The sequence below is a fragment of the Natator depressus genome, chromosome 11 (assembly GCF_965152275.1).
Source record: "Natator depressus isolate rNatDep1 chromosome 11, rNatDep2.hap1, whole genome shotgun sequence".
NCBI lineage: Eukaryota > Metazoa > Chordata > Testudines > Cheloniidae > Natator > Natator depressus.
Window position 1 is genome coordinate 9,241,341 of NC_134244.1, and position 18,854 is coordinate 9,260,194.

The following is an 18,854-nucleotide window of genomic DNA, read 5'->3' on the forward strand; positions in this document are numbered from 1 at the left end:
TTGACAGAGCCAGAAGAGTACCCAGAAGTCACCTACTACAGGACAGGCCTAACAAAGAAAATAACAGAACGCCACTAGCCGTCACCTTCAGCCCCCAACTAAAACCTCTCCAACGCATTATCAAGGATCTACAACCTATCCTGAAGGATGACCCATCACTCTCACAAATCTTGGGAGACAGGCCAGTCCTTGCCTACAGACAGCCCCCCAACCCGAAGCAAATACTCACCAGCAACTACATACCACACAACAGAACCACTAACCCAGGAACCTATCCTTGCAACAAAGCCCGTTGCCAACTGTGCCCACATATCTATTCAGGAGACACCATCACAGGGCCTAATAACATCAGCCACACTATCAGAGGCTCATTCACCTGCACATCTACCAATGTGATATATGCCATCATGTGCCAGCAATGCCCCTCTGCCATGTACATTGGTCAAACTGGACAGTCTCTACGTAAAAGAATAAATGGACACAAATCAGATGTCAAGAATTATAACATTCATAAACGAGTCGGAGAACACTTCAATCTCTCTGGTCACGCGATTACAGACATGAAAGTTGTGATATTACAACAGAAAAACTTCAAAACCAGACTCCAGCGAGAGACTGCTGAATTGGAATTCATTTGCAAATTGGATACAATTAACTTAGGCTTGAATACAGACTGGGAGTGGCTAAGTCATTATGCAAGGTAACCTATTCCCCTTGTTTTTTCCTACCCTCCCGCCCCCCCATTCCTCAGACGTTCTTGTTAAACCCTGGATTTGTGCTGGAAATGGCCCACCTTGATTATCATACACATTGTAAGGAGAGTGATCACTTTAGATAAGCTATTACCAGCAGGAGAGTGGGGTGGGGGGAGAGAAAACCTTTTGAAGTGATAAACACCCATTTTTTCATGATCTGTGTGTATAAAAACATCCTCACTGCATTTTCCACTTTTATGCATCCGATGAAGTGAGCTGTAGCTCATGAAAGCTTATGCTCTAATAAATTGGTTAGTCTCTAAGGTGCCACAAGTACTCCTGTTCTTCTTGTCATTCAAGAGGTTCCTTTCAGACCTATGTTCTAGGGTAAATACCATTACACAACTTTCACACCCGTCATCTCTGGTGCTCCTCTGCTTCCATCAGGGAACCAACCAACCAACCAAGCAAAGCTTACCACCACTGCCTATAAAGAAAGGCGGAGACGCCAGTAGTGGCTCAGAGCAGAAGCAGGAAGTTGTGGGTGGGATGAGGTCGGCAGCACTGACTCTAGTTGTGGATTCCCTTGGTTAAATACTAAGGATTATGCAGCAGTGCATTTTCTAAAGATTGTTGATCTGCTGTATGGAGAAGCCAATGACACAGAGCTGTGCCAAGGCTGTTTTCAGCCCTGACCCAAAGCCTTCTGAAGGCAATGGTTGCCTTCCATTGACTGCTCTGGGGACTTTGGATCTGGCCCTTAACCCCAGGAGACTCCCTGTCATTCTGTTTTACAGCTACAGGTGTCCACTCAAGGACCAGTTGGACCCAAAGCCCACTCCATAAGATTCACCTTGATGGCTGAATTCTGTTCTCAGGTATATGAATGCAACCCCACTGATTTGAATTCGTTCCGTTAGGTAATCCTTTATTGCAGTAGTTCTCAACCAGGGGTCCAGGGCCCCTTAGGGGGCCTCAAACAGGTTTCAGGGGGCCTCCAAGCAGGGCCAGCATTAGACTCCCTGGGGCCCAGAGCAGAACACCAAAGCCCCGCCGCATGGGGCTAAAGCCCAGGTCCCTGAGTCCCATCAGCCGGGGCTGAAGCTGAAGCCTGAGCAATGTAGCGTCCCCTGTTGGCTACCCCCTAATGCAGGCCCTGGCTTTTACATGTAGAAACCCTGTTATTGTGGCACAGGCAGTCCGTAGAGTTTTTATAGGATGTGGCCGGGGCGGGGGACGGGGCTCAGAAAGTAAAAGGTTGAGAACCTCTGCTTTATTGGAAACAAGATGCACATTTTGTTGCCAAAGAATAAAGGAGACAACCATTGGGTCTTCTTCAGAGATAGATACAATATGCCAAGCCTCTACCTAGTAGAGGGGCTCACGCTTCATTTTGGGTTTCTTCCTCTGCAACCCCGGTGTTATTGTCAGTCTCTGGGTTAGTAACAGGTTGCTGCACCGTGTGATGCTATCCCTGCCATCTCTTCCATTTTTCCTCACTCCCCTTTTTAATGAGGAATCTTATTTTGCATCTCTAGAGGAAATACCTCTCTCCTGCTGCCTTGTCCTCTGGACAGTGGAGCAGAGAAATCGCCCCGTCCCACCGACTGTTTGCACTGTGCTTTCTGTCTCTCAGGCATTCACAGACATAAGAGGAAATAATTTGGCCCAATATGTTGAATCTTTTCAACATATCTTTGCAAACATCCATGTGGAGTATTGCCATACAAATACAAACAGTCTAGACTCAGACACACACCAGAGTGGTTTTAGCAACTGATATTTCAGATCTCTGTAACTCAGTCACCTTACAAAAAATCCGAAACAAGATAACCAGGACCATATGAAGACTTCTAGCTCATTAAAATCATTAAGTGCTGCAACAACCTTAATTCAGCACTGCAGAGGATGAGCAAAAATTTCCCCTTCCCAAACAAGTGCAGCAAGGAACGTTATGAAACTGAGTTGTAGCTGGAAATAAAAATTCAGACTGCGATTTTTGAACATCTGCAAAGCTTAGGGTTGTTTGGATGTGAGGGGCTCGTTTGGCTCATATCTTGCTCTGCCCCGCAAGACACATTATGATTTCAGCTTGGAAATATAAGGTCCAGACCAGGTGCCCAGGGAAACTCAATTGCTCCCCCTCTCCCACCCCCAAAAGCACTTCAGTTTTGCCATCAATAGCATGAGGACAAACTGGTTCTCTGTCCAGATGCAAATTTGGTGGGGGGAAGGGCGTGAAGCACACACTCTTCAAAGACTGGTTTATTCTAAATGGAAAAGAGGCACCCGCAAATGCAGGAAAGTTCAGGCCTAGAAAATATGTACCCAGAAGAAAAAAGGGATAGCTTGAGGTCTTGAGAAACAAAATGTCTTTACTCATGAGAATATAAGCCATAGTGCATACCCGGCCAAAAACAACACTATTACAGCACAGCGTGCCCTGGAAAAGAGACTAGGGATTTGTTCCAGGAGGAAGAACCTGAAAATTAATACAAAATTAAATGAGATTCTACAAAAGTAGTGTTAGCTCTGGAGTACTGGCAGTTTTCTTCTTCTTACCAAAATGTCCTGTTGTTTCAATCAGACACTGTATTCTCTTCCTGGTCTAAATCCTTTATATAATGTTGCTGTGCAGTTTCACAGCTGCGGCCTTACCTCCCCAGAGCTGGTTGCATTAGACACGGGTGTACATTATACAGAAAGAATGGAGAATTTGTGCTGGACTCCCACCATTCTTGCTAGTGTAGGTGTAACTGCTGGACACAGCAAAATCCTCCACATCAAACCCTCACACCCTGCCTTAATTTTTCCACTTGTCTCTGCTGTTATCAGTGCAGCAAAAAATAAAAATCAGACTCCCTGGTTTGAGAGATTTCTCTGCAAGAAATCTGAGGAGGTTCAACAAGGACAAGTGCAGAGTCCTGCACTTAGGACAGAAGAATCATATGCATTGCTACAGGCTAGGGACCGAATGGCTAGGCAGCAGTTCTGCAGAAAAGGACCTAGGGGTGACAGTGGACGAGAAGCTGGATATGAGTCAACAGTGTGTCCTTGTTGCCAAGAAGGCCAATGGCATTTTGGGATGTATAAGTAGGGGCACTGCCAGCAGATCAAGGGACGTGATCGTTCCCCTCTATTCGACATTGGTGAGGCCTCATCTGGAGTACTGTGTCCAGTTTTGGGCCCCACACTACAAGAAGGATGTGGAAAAATTGGAAAGAGTCCAGCGGAGGGCAACAAAAATGATGAGGGGACTGGAACACATGACTTATGAGGAGAGCCTGAGGGAACTGGGATTGTTTAGTCTGCGGAAGAGAAGAATGAGGGGGGATTTGATTGCTGCTTTCAAGTACCTGAAAGGGGGTTCCAAAGAGGATGGATCTAGACTGTTCTCAGTGGTAGCAGATGACAGGACAAGGACTAATAGTCTCAAGTTGCAGTGGGGGAGGTTTAGGTTGGATATTAGGAAAAACTTTTTCACTAGGAGGGTGGTGAAACACTGGAATGTGTTACTTAGGGAGGTGGTGGAATCTCCTTCCTTAGAAGTTTTTAAGGTCAGGCTTGACAAAGCCCTGGCTGGGATGATTTAGTTGGGGATTGGTCCTGCTTTGAGCAGGGGGTTGGATGGCCTCCTGAGGTCCCTTCCAACCCTGATATTCTATGATTCTATGAACTTTTGCTATACCCCTGTGATGTTCCCCTGGTGTTATCCGGACTGGTGATCTGCTAGGTCACTCCAATTCTTGAATCTGGGAGCCAACCTTACCCTGCTCTGCTGTGAGAACCCCCACGCCTGGGCTGTTCATGCACAGCCTCTGGCATGTAAGCTGCTCCTTGGATTGTGCAACTGAGTGACACTAGCCAATATCTCTGGACACAGACACAACCCTAGGAATCTCCATCTTGCAGTGTCCAGTTATGCCCGCTGGACACTGCAACCTTATATGAGTTCGTCAATTTAACAAAGAAATTGATATGTACCATGCTTGTTATCCCAAGGGGAGTCTCTGACTCGCTTCAAACCAAAAGCACTGCTTCAGGTAGAACAAACAAACAGATTTATTAACTACAAACATAGATTGTAAGTGATTATAAGTCAAAGCACAACAAGTCAGATTTGGTCAAATGAAATAAAAGCAAAAACACATTCTAAGCTGATCTTAACACTTTTAGTGCCCTTACAAACTTAGATGTTTCTCACCAGAGGCTGGCTGGTTGCTCTTCAGCCAGGCTCTCCACTTTAATCAGCACTTCAGTTGCTTGGTGGTGATGTCTGTAGATGGAGGTGGAAAAGAGAGGAAGAGTATGGCAAACATCTCTTCCTTTTTTCATGTTCTTTCTTCCCTCTTGGCTTTGCCCCCCCCCCCCCACACACACCTGTAGAGTCAGGTGAGCATTACCTCATTGCAGTCCCAAACTGACCAAAGGAAGGGGGTGACTCAGTTGAGAGTCCAACAGATTCTTTGTTGCTGCCTAGACCAGTGTCGCTTGTTCCTGTGAGGTGGGGCTGAGTTTGTCCCATACCTGCCCTGATGAGGTGTGAACTGTCCCTCTTTTCCTGTAGAGTTTTGCCTGGGCTTATTTTAATCCATGAGGACACATTTTCAGCCTCATAATTATATACATGAAATTACAACCTATAACATTGCTATAACAACAATGCTCAGTGCATTATGAACCTTCCAAAGACACCTGACATGACAAACTTTGCATTGGATACCACACAATCATATTATAAGGATGAACATGGGGGTGCAGGGTGTTCCCCCGAGGTACAAAATGCCACAACCCCACAATATTTTTGATCCAGTGGTCTCAGCACTAGCCCTAGGATTTGGGGGGCATAGGTTCAATGTCCCCGGTCTGCCACTGACTTCATGCGGGACTTTGGGCAAGTTTCTTAAGGTACGCCTAAGTCAGAGCTGGCAGCAAGAGTCCCAGTCAGGGTAGACAGACTCACATTACTGGGCTCAAGCTTGCACTCTAAAAGTAGCAGGGTGCACACTGCAACACTGGGGCAAATCCAATCCTTCGCGGGTGGTAGCCACCCAAGCACGGGCCCAGCTGGCTAGCCCAAGCCACCACCAGGGCTGCAACATCCACACTGATATTTTTTAAACATGCTAGCTCAAGGTCTGTTATCATGAGCCCATCTGCTGGGTGGCTGTCTCCCAGCTGCAGTGTACATGTACCTTTGGCCCAGGTCCTCAAAGGCATTTAGGCAGCTAATTTCCTTTGGTGATGTGGGCCTTAGACTCTCTGTGTTTCAGTTCCCCATTCTGCACTTCACTATCTCAGAGGTGTTGTGAGAACTATATTGAAGCTTATGAGGCGCTCAGATACTAACGTAATAGGGCCCATGTAAGTATATTAGACAGAATACTCCACAAATTGCAAACTTTCAATTAAAATAAATAGTAAAGTTTTTTTTCTACCTCTTGCAAAGATATAGGCATCCCTGCGTCAGATGCATTGCTACCAACCCAGCCTTGCAGACAATTCTCACTAACCAAACAGCATTAGCAGAGACAGGAAGTGACCCCCGTCCTGCAGTTTCCACAAGCTTAAATGAACGAAGCTGAAATCCCCAGAGCGTGATTAATTTGAATTTATACTATGTTGCTTTACCACCTGAAACACGTCCCTCCCAAAAGGTGCTCAGATGTGGGAGAGGCAGGATTTAAGGGGCTTAGCAGGTTTATAGAGAGTAGTAATCAGAAAGCAAAAGCTGAAAGAACTTTATGTCCTGGTACCAAATGTTTACACAACATTTTCTGAGAACAGAACCATTGCACCTGTCCAAACAAAACAGGAGGAACAAACTCTCTCTGCCAATAATGAAACTATATCTTCATATGCCAACATGCTCTCCCCACCTGGGAGAATCTGATACAGTAAATTGCCACTGATTTACAATAAAGTCATTGATTTACCTCCATTAAAAGGTCAGATTTTAGATTCTCCCCATTAAATTTTTCACTGTACATAAGAAAAAGGCAGTATAAGGAAGACTGAATGGTTCCAACAGACAATGGGATAAGTGAAAGTCCAGTTCATGCCTTAGCCACTGGAAGTTATCATCATCTGGTGGACTCTGTGCATCTGTTTTCCCTATTTCCTCTTTTGTCTGTCTTATCTATTTAGATTGTAAGTTCTTCAGGGCAGGGACTATCTCTTATTATGTGTTTGTACAGCATCTAGCATCATGAGTCTCTATGTAGGATCAGGCTTTTTAGACAGGATCTCAATACACATATATTAACAATAATATTTAACATTTACATTGTGGTAGCATCTGGGTCCCATTGTGCTAGGTGCTGTAGCGACAGCGAATAAAAAGATGGCTCCTATCCCAATGCCCTGACCATCTAAGTAAAGCTGTCCAATGGGAAAAGAGCTTGTGGGGGAAGAGACAGTATAAATCCAATTCCTAAAGGGCAGACGCTGAAGTTCTTTAACTTACGCTCTTGTTATTGTTAGACCAGTCAAGGACCAAACACAAAGTGAAGCCCGGTCAGAAATAGAACCACAGCGCCTCTCCTCCTGCAACACCACATCTCCCTGGGATTTGATCCATTGTTCTAAGTGCTTCTATTCTCTGTTTTAATTGGGGAAAATTCAGGGATAGCCCCAGGCTGCAGTTGTACTGAGCTACAAAGCCATTTAGTTATACTTTAACTCCCACCTGAAAAGGGGTCAAGAGGTGGAGCATGCAAGGTGGGGAGAAGTCCTCCTGCAGGAATGTCATTATTTGGTGCACGACATAAAATCAGCATCTTCGTCTAAGTGAAAGCTTAGATCCATCACACGCAGGAGTCTTTGCAAGTTGGCGAGGGTGAAAATTCTCCCTGGAAACAAAAAGCACCAACTAACTTAACTGAGACTGGGGAGCCTTTCCCACTGTTTATTAGAAGTTTCCATAAGAAGTGAGAAGTTAGTTGCTGGAAGTTTTCTAGAATTTCTAGAATTTCTGGAGCTGTGAGATTCCAGGCCTCATTTTCTATCTAATCTTAAGTACCTATCCCCTTGGTATCTAAGCACAATCACAAACCTGTAGAGGCCCTTCTAAGTAAATGTTTCTACAGATTAGCGATGGTATGTGCTTATTTTTTTCCACTTGCCCTTTGCATTTCCTAAGGCTGTTTATGATTTCCTCTTGGGCAAGAACTGCGGGGGTGTTGGAGAATATTTCCTTCTTGAAACAGGTGAGGACCATTTCAGGAAGTAGCATGTTGATCTGTCTTCCCAGGCGGTGACACTTCTACCCTTTCCTTCACTCAGCTCAGCTAGACAAGTTAGATGATCTCTATTCTGATCTAACTGCACTACCCTTTCCCTAGACACTACACTTACACTTCAGCATGTTCCCTGGCATGAAAAAAGAATGCATTTCTTAGGACACAGTTCTGCTATCTGATCCACCTTCTCTTTCATAGTCTGCACACCGGTCTTCTTCAGATATCAGGAAGAGCTGGCTCATGCTCATCCATCATCGGAGATATCTCAACAGACATACCCATTTTCTATGTGGGTCAGGGCATATCAGCATTGATCAATGTTATACCAGAATTAATCTATATTTTTTCTATCTGGAACAATAATAAAATGAGGGCTTGTCCTTCTTACTGGGACTAATGGAACTTGATAGGGATAGATTTTTCTTAGAAGATTTATTTTGTAAGGTTTACAAGCTACTTTTGCATCTTTGCTTTCCACATTAAAATCATTTTGAAATCAATAGTCTGCATTCCTGCTTGCCTAGACCTCTGAGGCACATCATCAGCAGGCATAAATCAGATTAGTTACGCCCATTTACACCAGCTGAGAATCGAGCACACACATCCTAAAGCTCTTTCAATACTCAAACTTCCATTCTCCTTTTATCTAACCTCCAATATTTATGCAATTCTACTCTGACTATTTTATCCTACCCATGCGTTTCAGGCTCCCTAGCAGAGATGAGAATGCGAGTTAAATGTAAACAGATTTCAGCCCTTAGTCCGTTCCTTGCTTCTACTTTATTTCCAAGTGTTGTTTGCATTATTGTTTTAAAGTCAAATGATATGACATATACCTGACAATAACAATGCACAGGCAAGGAACAGATGATGGGCCAAGTTCTGTTCTCAGATTAAATCCAAAGTAATGTCATTGACGAGAAGTCAGTAGAGTGAGCTGAAGCCAATGGAGATACACAGGTGTAAATCTAAAACAGGGCAAAATTCTTAAATTTCATCAGGACATCCCATAGTGGAAGTTGCATACGCCTATTGCGTTCAAGATGACAATGGGGGGCTATGCTGCTTGTATAACAGAGCCAGATCACCACCGGATGATATTATATAAGGAAATTCAATCATTCGTCTTCTCAAGACACCAAGTAAAGAATTTCTAAGTCTTCGAGGCTAAATTTTCTAAAATGGAAATTTGAGTTAAGAGGCCTAATTCATTGCTGTTCCCAAATTCCACAAAGCACAAGGTCTGGGGGGCTTTATGGCCAGTTGTGGAGCAGACACGAGGCGGTTTATAGCCCCCCAGAGCAACTCAGGGCAGCCAGCTACTATCTTTCTCCCCAGTCACCCTGCCTGCCCCAGAATGACTTTTCCCCTGATTTGCATTGACTACTTACATCACTTGAAGGACACAACTTACATATTTCATCAGACTTACACGACTGCTGCTTGACTGTGTCACACGCTCAGAGGGCTGCAGCTGAAGCACCAATGTGTAGAGTGTAGCATGAATCTTCTGCTTCCTCATAACACAGGAAGCTTGGTACCCTCTGCTACGTGATCAGAGGCTATTTCCTTCACATCAGTCAAACAAGCAAAGAGATTAAAAGCAGGGCCTTTGGCTCCAGAAATCTACTTTGTATCTGTATTCAAATATACCCGTGCCTCACTGGTTCGACACTCTTTTTCAAAGCTGCCCCATGCACAGCTGAAATCACCTGCAGAAGAAGCTACGTCTAAGTTCATATCAGCAAAGGATGAATTAGTTCACTGGAAGAACCTGTGCCGTTTGATACGAGACACCAAACTCCACTGGATCCAGAAAAATGACTGAGGGCAACGTTTCCATCCATTTTTAAAGTCCACAGAACCCCACTGTCAGTAACAAGAAGCTCCTACTGAAAACCTCTCCGTCTTGTCTCTCGTGCTTCATCAGCATAGCTTGGATCAGAAACACAATATCTGTCTGTCTGTTGAAACATCTGGAAGTCATTTTGACACATCAAAGTAAATTAGATCTGGAGAACAGCAGGTCATGTTAAGAATCAAAGAATGACTTAACATTTGTGTTTGGCTGATCTTCTGCCAGAGACTTCATCCTCATAAGAGGAAATATAGTGTGTTGTTACTAACCCTGTTGCGAGAAAGAGGATTTTGCTCCAAAACCCTGGTTCACCTTCATCATTTTAAGGCTGGTGCCAATAACCGTTGCACTCAAGAGGAGCACCTCAAAGTTCATATCAATAAACAAGTGCATTCGTCCTTCAGTGAACTAGGAAAGAGCTGTTGGATTGGTATCATTGTCTATTATGAACTTAGGTGGAGTAGTAACAAAAAACTTCTATGCTGCTAACACATTACTGTTGAGGAAGGGTCCATTATCCAGATTGAATGCTGCTGGCCTACGAATCTATGAGCTAGCCTACACACAATTTGTGTACAGCTGTTAGTGTATCAGGTTAGAAGCAGATATAAAGTAGTGCATCCTTCTAGTGTGGATGAGATTATATCGACCTACAGGTGCTTATATTGGTATAACCTTATTCTGGACATTTGTTAATTAGAGAAACATTCTTCCCCGGCCCAACCATGGTAAAGATGTATGAGCCTGTCAGATATGAGGTGATAAATGTAGGGCAAATTGGCTTTCCTCATATACCATGTGGGCCACTGATTCAAAATAAAGACCAGGAAGCTCTGATTTAAGACCTTTGGTGCTTTAAACAACTCTATGCAAGGATGTCACTGAAACACCCAAGGGCAAATTCTTCCCCAAATTACAGGGATGACAATCTGGGAAAACTCCACGGAGTTCTCAGATTTGCATCTGTGTAAATCAGAGCAGAATTTGGCCCTCAAATTATGTGTCAACGCATCAGACCTTCTCTATGGAACCCTAGACTCTTATATAACTTTGAAGTACAAAATTACCTTTGCCACCGCAGGGCATCAGTTGACCTTCCAGTCACACCATGCACTTTCCAGACCTGTTTTTGCAGTTTTTAGGACAATATTTGAACTATGAACAGGAAGCAATTGTTTTCACTTTTCACCAAAAGACTTTCCACTTGCAGTAAAACTGAAAACAGTACCACAGTGCACAGCAGCTAAACTTTTGGGACAATGTCCCTCTTTCAACAAGGGCCCCAATAGCTAGCATCAGCCATAGCATAAGCTGACATAGCTTCATTAAATTCTGTGGATGTTGCCCCATATTTTTGCCATGTCTGCATTTGCTGATCAAAGAGGCTTTTTCAGGCAGCAAGGACAGTACAAGCCAGAACATAAATGAGGGTAAATGGAGTATCTGACAGAAGGGCAGATTTAGACATAAATTTGCAACTCCAGTCAAAATACACCTGAAAGATTTAAGGCCCTGGTCCAAAGCCCATTGAAGTTAATGAAAAGACCCCCTATTAACTTAATTGGGCTTTGGATCAAGCTATAAAGAAGATAGAATGGGGAAATCTCAAAACTTCTGAAAATAGTTTCCAATAACTTTTGGAAATCAGAAGAAGTTGCTGATAGAAAACAGCAAATGTGAAAGTGGATAAAATGATTATCCCCGAGTAATTTAATTACCCTTGGAGCATTAACGTAAAAGGGATTTTCAAAATCTAATTTGCATTTCACCATTTATGTTATTTACTTTTAGTAGGAATTTGGGACAATTATATTATACTGCAACTATATTGCACTTTCTGTGTATTGTTGCTTTCACTATCTGATTGTCATGCTCTTGTTCTAATGCTGTTGTAACTCCAAGCCTTTAGGGGAATGTTGAAGTTAAGAAAAAAGTTAATTGCTATTTCCTAAATAATGATCATGAAAAAAAAAATCTTACACACTTTTTACATGTTGATTAAAAATCTTTTTCTTCTAACAAAACCTGAATTTGGGTGTTCAATTACTTAGCAGTATCCCTTTAAGAGGGACAAAGGATAATCATCTTAATTTTACCTAGCCTACAATATTTTGAAAGCTTAGAGGGAGCTGATAGTTTCATAAGTATTCACATGTTGTAACAACTTGGACAGACAAATTGTATATTATATTCGTTATATTAAAAATAGACCCTGCCTTTAGACTCTGACAATTTCTCATTGGATTGATTTATAAACAATAAGATCATGGACCAAATTCTATCCCCCTTTTCCACCTGCAATCCTTTATGGAAATCAGTGGTGTTGCAAAAATGTTAACAGAGCAGCGTTTGGGCTTTTCTAGCCGGCACATGCAATAGCTCATGCATCCAGTGAATTCATCCTGTTGATACACAAATAGTTCCCCCCCACCCAACACACACACCTTGAAAAAGTGTTCAATTCAACTGTGTCCGCTTCTGTATTAGTTCCGCTGAAACATTATCACTCTCTGTTGTTAATTCCTACAGGACTACAGTAAAAGAGTCTCATCTGTCTAGGGGTCAATGGCTAACAGGTGTGCTAATCTAGAAATGTGGGCACTGGAATTTTATTCTGGTTATCTGACCGTTCTTGCCATGAGATTGAAGTGTGCATGAAAACAACCACAATAGGAACTGAATAACCCACGAAGCAACCACCAAGTGAAGTACGGAAATGTCTGACCCATGGGAAAGCAGCTATGCTTATTTATTTCACTGGTAAAACAGCGTGGTGTCCTGCATTTGATCAGGACAATTCCATTCCAATATGGAGCCAATGATCTCTTAATGATTCTTTGTATCCTAGCAGAGTGGGGAATTGTTTTATGGACCGACTTTGTCAGAGAGGTGAGACAAGTACTTGCTACGTCTCACTTATGACCTCAAAAACCATCCAACACATGGTGGCAGGCGCTAGAAGTTCATGCTGCATGAATTGCAGCTTCCTGTGGCAGCTTCTGTTTTTAATTAGATACTGGATACAGCACTGGTTCATGTGCTTAACTTTAAGCACATTCATAAGTCCCATGGCCGTCAATGGGACTTGAACATGTGCTTACGTGCTTTCCTGAACTAGGGCCGATATGATCATTTCCAACAAGATATTCAAAGCTACTGATCAAAGAGCTATCATTGCTTGGTTTATCGTAAAACCTTACAGTAAGCAAAAGGTGTCTGCACCTGACAGCAATCAGAATGTGGAATGATTGGTCCTGATTGAACATTAAGAGTTGTACTGCTTTGTTTCAATCAGCAACCATGCAGGTATTTAATTTGCTGTTACCCTTGAATTTTATCATCGAGCAGCTTGTTCAGACAGAACAGAGTCAGTTGGTTCCAGTCTAACCCTTATGGGGGAGGAGAGAGCGGATTATTTGCACTGCTAAATAAGGCCAATCTCTCTATCAGCATCAGCTCTCCTCCCTTGCTCGACTGGTTGGGAAAAAAAAAAAAAGCGCTAAAAAACGCAGCCTCTCTCCACCTTACATCTGCCCCACATGAGACTCAAAGGTTAAAAATGAATGCGAGCCAATGAGATGGAAATGGAGAACAAACATGCAGAAGCAGCCAGAGATTTACTGCTCAGATAGGATTATTTTCCATAGATTTTGGCTAAGAATTCCTGGCAATACAACTAAAAGGCAGATCTCCATCTCCTTTGAAAGGAATGGGGATTTTCACCCTTATTCTCTAACTGGATAACTGAGGGGCAGTGTGAGCATAGGCAACAATTTCTGCAGGTTTGAGTTAGATAGGACTCTCGTATTTAGCAATACATTTGTTGCTATCTGTTGGCTTTAAACAATTTGGGCCTGATCCAAAGCCCACAAAAATCAGCAGAAAGATTCCTTGACTGAAAGGGCCTGATCAAAAACCCACTGAAGCAGCAGGTATTTAACTACTACGGGAGATGTTTTAATTTTATGATGCAGTTTGGAAAGAGCTTTGGAAGCATTTGGGATGAAAGGGCCATCCACTAAATTTAAACTAGTCTGAAACCACCTGACATTTGGTATTATTTATAAACACACATCTCTATGGATTTCAGGTTTGGAGGAGCAAACAAATTTTGGAGGTCTCACAATGTGGATAGTTAGAATTTACATAATCTGAGCACGCCTCTAATATAAATGTGATATATTATTAATAATAAATAGATATTTTCCTAATTAGAATAGTCTTTTAGGCCCAGATGCACAAAGGTATTTAGGTTCCTAACTTCCATTGACTTCAGCAGATCTGGGCCTTAGTCCTTGATTATGCAAAGCTGAACGGGTTTGTGAGTGTTTAAGCATGTCAGTGAGACTATTCCAATGCAGAAAATTGTTTAAAAAGCTGGGGCTTTATTTTTCAAATACTTTGTTGCTACTATACCTGCCCCAGGCAGACACAGTAATAGATACCGTAACAGAGAATAAAGAAAGTATGGATGTCACTGGACTCAACTGCCCTTAATCTCAGCACTACAAGAGATGCCAGTTCATAAAGTTCTGTTGTATTCCATCATTATATCAAAATAGATCAAATGTAATAAACTCCAACAGATCAATCAATGCGGGCATATACAGGTTCAGACTTTTAAGAGGTCAAGTACCCGAATAAGGGCCAGGTTTTTCGATGCTCTGCACCCTGCAGCTCTCAACGTGATACTTATGACCAGATTTTCCAGAGGAAAAAAGCCACCCAGCATGCCGAGCTGTTTGGGAAATCTATTCCCCGTCATTGGTGCTGAACCCTCCTGAAATCCTGGCATAAGGAAGAAGGTAGTTGACTGGTCCAAAGTAGGAATTCGAGGGATGCTAATGCCCCAACCCTGTAATATGCATTGTACAGGAAAAACTCTGCACCCACGTAGCACCTACACTGAAGCAAACAGAGCTCTATATGATTGGGGATCTGTCCAGGCAGAGCTCACTGAAAGATAAGGATCCAAATATTTTAGTATGAGCTTGTTAGAAGAAACTGACCGCAATATCAGCCTTCTGTCAAGCAATAGCAGAGGTTGGGGCCTTGTACATCAGTTTCCTATTGTAGAAGAAATCAGTGACATGGAGTCTGGAATAACTCTTTTATTTACCCATAGGTACCAGTCTTGGAATGGAGATGGTCACAAATAGCATGCAGGCAATCCCCTCCTTCAGGAATCTCAGCCAAACCCCAAAGCACAATTCCATGGAGCGACACTCCCCCAAGAATGAACTAGTTAGAGAGATTAAGGCAGAGAGCAAAGTGCTTTGCTGCTTGTCACAGCTCTCCTAAAGAATCCACATCAGGAAAAAAAAACCCACACATTTTCTTCCACGACTAAAAACTTGCTCATGTGTTCAAAAAAAGTTGTAAGACTGAGTAGCAGTGCCAGGTGGTGATCCACTGCCATAACATAAATAAGAGATAACACTGCTACACCCAAACAGTAATCTTCTAGGTGGGATTTTCAAAAGCATGCTAATGGAGACAATTGGAATTCGGTAAAAATCCCATGGAGGCTGAATTGGGCCAACACTGAAAACTGCTGAAAATCTCATCACTAATGTGTCTAATCTGAAAGACCATTTATTTAGAAGGGCTCTGGAGCATTAGGGGTCATATCTGAACTGCATGGAAAGATTTATGCAATAATCTAAGGAGGCAGGTCTATTTTTAGCAGGACAATATCACTGTCATAATGTTAATTCTTTTATCAGTTCATGTATGTGAAAGCGGGGGGGGGGAGGGGAGCAGAGTGTGTTGTATTTCTGGGTAGGATTGGCTTAGTGCACGGAAGGAAAGAGCATTCCTGTATCATGTTACTTATAAGAAAACAAAAAATGAATAATTGCTTCCGGGGCATTTTATTAGGCTGATTTTCAGAGACACTGGGCACCCTTCAATCATATAGATTCAGCTGCTTACTTTTAGGCACCAGTTTTGAAAACTTTATCTATATAGTTAGGATGAGATTTTCAAAGTCACCTAGGGGATCTCAGGCCTTTAGGTCAAGATGCTCAGTGAATCATGTCTCCAAATATAAGTTACTGAAAATCTCAGCCATAGAGGGTACGTCTACACTCCAAAGAAAAACCCGTGGCACTGACTCTCAAACCCTGGGTCAACTGACTCGGGCTGTGGGGATAAAAATTGCAGTGTAGATGTTCCCACTTGGGCTAGAGCCCAGGCTCTGAGACCCTCTCCTCTCATTGGGTTTCAGAGCCTGGGCTCCAGCTCGAGCCCAAACACATACATTGCTATCTTTAGCCCTGCAGTCCAATTCAATTGACCCAGGGTCTGAGACGGTACCGCAGGGTTTTCTTTGCAGTGTAGACATACCCATAATTAGCAATACACAAAAACTGTATGTTTGATTGTATCCCTCTTCCCTCCCATTACCACGGTATGTCACCTGTGAGGTGTTTGTACAGCCACGAGCACAACGGGGCTCTGACTGGAGCTTCAGGGCGCTTCCATAATATAAATGTTAAATATTATTATCTACTTGTATTACTGTCACACCTGCAGGTCCCAACCAAGCCTGAGGTCTCACTGGGCTGGGCACTGAAGAAATACCGAGTTACAGAGACAGTCCCTGACCCAACGACCTTACAATATAAATAGACAAGCCAGACAAATGGTGGGCAGGAAAACAGGCATGGAGATAAATGACTTATGCCGCGTCACACAACAGTCCTGGGACTAGAACCTAGGCCTTGTGATTCCTAAGTCAAGTAGGCCTCAATACCTCAGAATAATCATTTCCTGAGAAGTTCATCTAAAAGGGGCTCCCTTCACTGAGTAGAACTAGCTTCGGGCATCATAAATCAGGGCCTAAGAGACCGTGCAGACGAAAGACAAAGCAGTGAAAATCTCAGCACAGGACCTCATGCTTGTGAGCTCTGCCTTTGACCCCCTTCAGTTTATCAGCACTCAGAGATCTGGCATGTTAATCCACTCTGCTGGCTTTTAATTATATGGCCTTAGTCAAACACTGCTGCATTTCAAAGAGCGCTGAACCTTTTGCTGCACACGTTATTTGGTAGAGAGGGAAAAAGCTCACTTTGGGGGAGCCCCTCTCTGACATGATGATTCTGATTTATGTGGAAATTCCACGTCAAAGAGTTTGTGACCCTGCCACATTCTCCATCAACTGCTCTTTGCCATGTGGGCTGGAATGCAAAAGAACAAGTCCAGGTATTCCAGCATCAGACTCCCAGGAGGCACTGGGGCAATTACAGTTCTGTCCAACCCAGAAGAGACACACACAATCACAGGACTGGGCTGGCACGTGGGAACAGAGAAGCCAGCTGAGTTACTGCGCCATCCAGGTGACTGGAGGAAGAGGGGAATCATTTGGAACACACAACAGCAAGTCCAGCCCCCCAGAAAGGAGAGAATGGAATTTTCTCACTTATTGACTGAAGTGTCAGAGTAGCAGGTATAAAGCAAATGCATCTTTCTGGCATCCCGACCTCTGACCTGACTCCCTTCCAGTCCATACAAAATTTCCACTTGCCTCTGCTGCCACATGTGCTCCCCTGAACCACGGCACTGACAGTACCCTCAGTAAAGCACGAAGTAGCAGCCCCTCAGCTGGTGTAAGTCACCATAGTGCCAGTGCTGTCACACCTACACCAGTTTACACCAGGTGATGATAGAGCCCAATACAGTAGGTTATTCAGAGTGTAGGCTCATGCTCCCCTCAGCGACAGCCTGCTCAAGCTGTAGGTACCTCCAACCGTCAAAACCATGTGTGGGAGGTGGGGGAGGAGATTCCCAGTCGGGGCACTGTCTGAAGGTTGGGATTTGTAGATGGTTCAGCAAAGTGCAACACCCCATGTGACTCCTGGGCATAGTGCTGTGTGGAAGCTGAGCAGTGTGCACTGGCTCTGTTTGGGGACAGCTATAGTAAACAGAGAGAGCACATCAGACCATTCTGCACAGTCAGGAAAATGTGACCAAGGTTCAATCAGTTACCGGGCCCTTACCACATGCCTCTTGCACATATCAAGCAGAGAGAGTGACTTCTTGACCTCTTTCACACACGCAGCAATGGGAACATTTCATTGCGCTGAACTGCTTCTCAGAGTTTCAAAATCTGGAGCTCAGTAAAGCAAACAAGAACGTGTGGCAGGCAATTTCATGCAAAGCTGGCAATTGTGATTCACTGAGTCACTTGGGTTCTATTCCCGGCTGTGTCACTGATTCACTGTGTGACCTAGGGGAAGTCACAATCTCGGAGCCTCAGTTGCCCATCTATAAAATGGGAATCTCATAGTACCTCACAAGGGGGTTGACAGGCTCAATTAACCGATGCTTGCAAGCACTTTAAGACCTTTAAAGAGCTCCAAATTATTATTACTATTTCTAACTCCTTTACATTTTTACCCTAAATCTTCACAGGCAGTTCCCAGTACTGCATGTGCAATTTTGCAAGCCAAAGTTAAATGTAAATGCAACCATTGGGACCCACAGTTACACCCATCTCCTTGTTCTGCTTAGCAACAGCTATCTCAGTGCTGTTGTTGCTCATCTCATAGCTAAATGGTCAACGGCCTTCACTTCTTGGATGGCCTGTGCCATCTCTTAAGCCTGCTGTACATTACAGAGTTGGATCAATGTAAGCCGCCATGCATTGACCTAGATGTATATGTGTCTACACTTAAATTTGTCTCCCGCCGAAGTAAGCACCCTGTTACAGTGATGCAGTAGCACCACCTCCCCAGTTGTCGTTGAGCCACGCTCGGCGTACTGAGGTCGATGCAGTGTGAATGCAGACACTGTGTTACCTAAGTCGACCCTAACACAGTCCTCCAGCAGATGCCGGACACTGACTGCTCTGGTCACAATTGTAAACTGCACTGCCCAGGGGTCACGGAGACTGGATGTGCCCTCCCCACCGCCCCACACACTTTCAAAACCCTGTGAATTTTTAAAATGCCTTTTCCTGATTGTCCGCTTCGGTGAGCACACCTAGCAGCTCTCCATTGTTGTGTACAACTGCCCAGCCAAATATGCCGGCTACACGCTCCAGATGTGCTTCTGCCT

The 18,854-nt window shown here is 43.7% G+C and overlaps 1 long non-coding RNA gene across 1 annotated transcript in view; it reads right to left on the reverse strand.

Moving 5' to 3' along the window:
* Window positions 1–7,456, reverse strand: part of LOC141995750 (uncharacterized) — a 46,827-nt gene extending 39,371 nt beyond the window's left edge. The window contains exon 1 of the long non-coding RNA XR_012641396.1: window positions 7,384–7,456. This is a non-coding gene — a long non-coding RNA (uncharacterized LOC141995750). The remainder of the gene's footprint in view (window positions 1–7,383) is intronic.
* Between the last annotated feature and the right edge of the window lie 11,398 nt (window positions 7,457–18,854).